Genomic DNA, 3,775 nt, shown 5'->3' on the forward strand with positions numbered 1-3,775 from the left:
GTTTGGTTTCAAACCTTTTTAGGACCGATTTCACTCTTTTTTTGCCCAACTCTAATCTCAGGCTCCAACAACCTTTTCTTAAGATAAAAAACATCAATGACGAACATTGTGTACAGGTGCGAGTGTGAGTGTGAGTGTATGAAATCAAAAAATGAACCTTTTCTAATTTCTCAAACCATTTTGCTGTGTTCCGGCAACAAAGAATCTTCAACACGTCTAAAGTCAACCTGAAAATTTCTTTCAATATTGAACAAATTAATATTGACCAACACAAATATAGAAATTTGGATAAGTATAGAATCATGTAACTGATATATATATACCTTCAACTAAATTCGTAGGTAATTCAAACAGCAGATGCCTTCACTTCAGATCCCAAATTTGAGGTACTTAAGAAAATATATTTTTTAGAACAAACCCTAACACACTAAGCCAAGCCGGTCATCCTACCACCACCTGCTCTGCGTCACATTCTTTGAGATTGTTGACATGCAGAACCAGATTGGTCACCAGAGAGCTCGCCGGTGGTTCACCGTATTTCTGTAACAATGAAAATAGGATAAATGGAAACAACTTAAACCGATCTAACTGAAAAAGAAACATGCAACTGAATCGAGACTTACCATAATTCATGAGGGAGTTAAACTGAGTCCCGCCACAACCCTAGATCTCGCCGCCTCAATTCACCGAATTCACCGTCTTCCGTTCTACATGTAGGGGTTGAGCACGCGTCGGATAAGAGGATCCGCCATCGCATATGGTGGCTGGCAGCTCTGCATCTCCGTTCTCTCTCTAGAACTCTCTATTTACACGTACCTGTGTGTGTTTTGTTGGGATAAAGTGAGTGTTTAAATGGTTTAGAAGTTACAAGCCGTTTAAGCATGATAAATCACACAACTGCACAAAACACAGTTTAAGCATAAAGTATAACTACACATTTCCTATACATGTTGCAAAATTATAGTATATAATAGAATAGAATGGGTTAAAATAATATTTTTGAATATTATATGTAATTTATAAGTAAAAGTTAACTATAATAATTATTTAATTAGCAACATACATGGTTGCAAAAGTCGCTAGGTGCTCCCTAGTCGGATTCGGGAGTACTCGGTTTAGGCGGAGATTACTCGGGGAGTAATTGGCCTGGGAGACCGGTACTTGTGCATTGGCAGCCTACCTTGTAGCGAGTACTCGGGGAGTACTCGGAGCCTAGACGGGACTTTTACAACCATGGCAACATATCATGAGCCAATTTGCTAAAAGGAATCAAAGAATTATGGAATGAAGGGCAGTGTAAGAAACCAAAGCAAGCACATCCCATGTCAACACTCATGTTAAGAGGAAATGAACAATAATACAATATAGATGGCAATTTTGTAAATAGCATTCTAGATATGTCCCTTTATCATACTATTCACAGGAAGCTACATGAATTGTAAATATAGATAAACCCTCACATTCTCTCATAATAGGGCCGGCTCATGGGCCAGTATAGTCAAGTTAGGGCTTTGGGCCTCCAAACTTGATGGGGCCACCAACAAAAAAACGTTTATATATTGTTGTTTGCGATTTTGGGCTTAAAATAAGGAAGTGGGCTGCCTTTAAGAAATAATCGGGCCTCCCCTATGGCTGTAACTTACAAGAACGCTGTTTTAAATTCCATTAAAAAAGTAAATTAGGTGGTGCAACTAAAACGAAGATTATGTATTTTTCAACGAATTTTTGTTCCCATTATTTTGAATGGAACCCAGAAAAGTTCAATGGAAAATGATTAGATCTCTGTAGGTAACCAATTCATTGATTTTTTATTATTGCTCTTTAATATCTTACTGGTCCCAAAAGACTTCATTCTATTCGATTTTTACTAGGTCATGGCGAGATGCTAAGAACATTAGTTTGTTGATATGCTTATGAAGAATGATGCACAGGATTAATTTGAATCTACAATTATGCATACTTGTATTTAACATTTATAGAGTTACCTCTTCAATTGCTAATTCTGTTTTTATTTCTAAGTAAATGATTCTTATTAGTAAAGGCATTTAGAGAGAACATATATTGAAGTAAAAATGGAATTAACTCTAGCAAAAGGTCAAGGTTTTCTTAAGGATTGATTAAACAACCTCTAGCAAATACAATTTCTTGCAGAGGATCTTGGATGCCAAAAAATTAGTTGATGATTAGTATGTTCTACTTGTTTTTAGAATATTATTATAGGTTTAAGAGTAAAATGCCTTATTAGAGTTTTTTGGGTGTTTTTGAAAAAACACGAAGAACGAGGCATTATCATATGTTTTATCATTGGAGGCCCTAATTTTAGTTTGCTTTAGGCCTCCGAAAAGTTTGAGCCGGCCCTTCCTCACAATATTCCATTCTTCACGTGTGATATTCTCCACGCGTTATGAAATACACGAGTGATATGAAACAGTGGGGGGTGGTGTGTTCCATTCTTCCACGCGTGATAAACATATTGTTGGATATTATGTCTGGTTCGATAAGTCAACGCTGCCGACCGGGTCTTGACCCGTAAGAGTTACACCTTGGGCAACGAACTAAAAATCCACTTAACCCGTTTAACTGGCAATTACGAACAACATACGAGACTGATCATAATTATTTTTATGATCATAAGTGGGTATTGAACTGAGATACGGGGACATGGACCGAGTGGGACAAGAACACTCTTGCATCGCCACTTGTCGCGCACCTACATCGCAGCCAATGGCATCACATGCAAGGGATCTTCTCGCCAGTTGTCATGCACCTATATTATGGCCAATTAAAGCACATGCAATTTTGCATGTTTGACACTTGGCGAAAATGCATGGGCCTTCATGATCTATATAATGGGTATTTGGGTCTTGCATTTTGTGTGTGTGTGTGTGTAGGATGAACAAATCTAGAGAACACAAAATGCTCTCAACAACACCCAAACAACCGGCCACCATGGCTGCCGCGGGCCGCCGCCGTAGCCGCCGTAGCCTCCCCGCCTCCGCCGTTCCGCTGCTGCCGCCGCTATTTGTTGCGGTCCGCCGCCGCTTGGCGCCGCCTCGTTCGACGCGTTTCGTTGGTTCGTTTACTAGCACTTGTTCGTTGAACCTCGGTGTCTCGACCGGTTAGTCATTAACTGAAGTATATTTTTCTCATCGGTAGTTAAATATATTTTTTTACTGTGCTCGTATTTGTATGTAACCGGATCCTGTCGGGTTTCGTTTTGTTGATCACTTGTTTTTATTTCCGCTGCGTTTTTATTAATTAACTTGCTTAATTAACTTGCTTAATTAATTATCTATTATTTATTCAACCGGGTTTTGATAAATAAAATTTTAACCGATCACCACCGAAACCCAACAGTGGTAGTTGCGAAGTGTTTCACTCAAACTCAAGGTATTGACTATATTGAGACCTTCCCGCCCGTTATTATGATTAAATCAATCAGGATATTGCTTGCTATAATTGCGTACTGTGATTACAAAAATATGGCAAATGGATGTCAAAACCTCCCTTCTAAATAGACATCTCTCTGAAAATGTCTATATGGTTCGGCCTAAAGGTTTCGTCGATCCTAAATATCCAACTAAGGTGTGCAAACCCAATAAGTCCATTTATGGACTCAAGCAAGCATCTCGTAGCTGGAATCTTCATTTTGACTAGAAGATCAAAGAGTTTGGTTTTGTCAAGAATGAAGATGAGGCTTGATGTGCGTGAAGTGTGTTATTATTTTGATGAGTATTTAAGCCCTTTTTACACTTTTAGCCAAGTTTTAAATTTA

Source organism: Helianthus annuus, chromosome 5, assembly GCF_002127325.2.
Source record: "Helianthus annuus cultivar XRQ/B chromosome 5, HanXRQr2.0-SUNRISE, whole genome shotgun sequence".
NCBI lineage: Eukaryota > Viridiplantae > Streptophyta > Magnoliopsida > Asterales > Asteraceae > Helianthus > Helianthus annuus.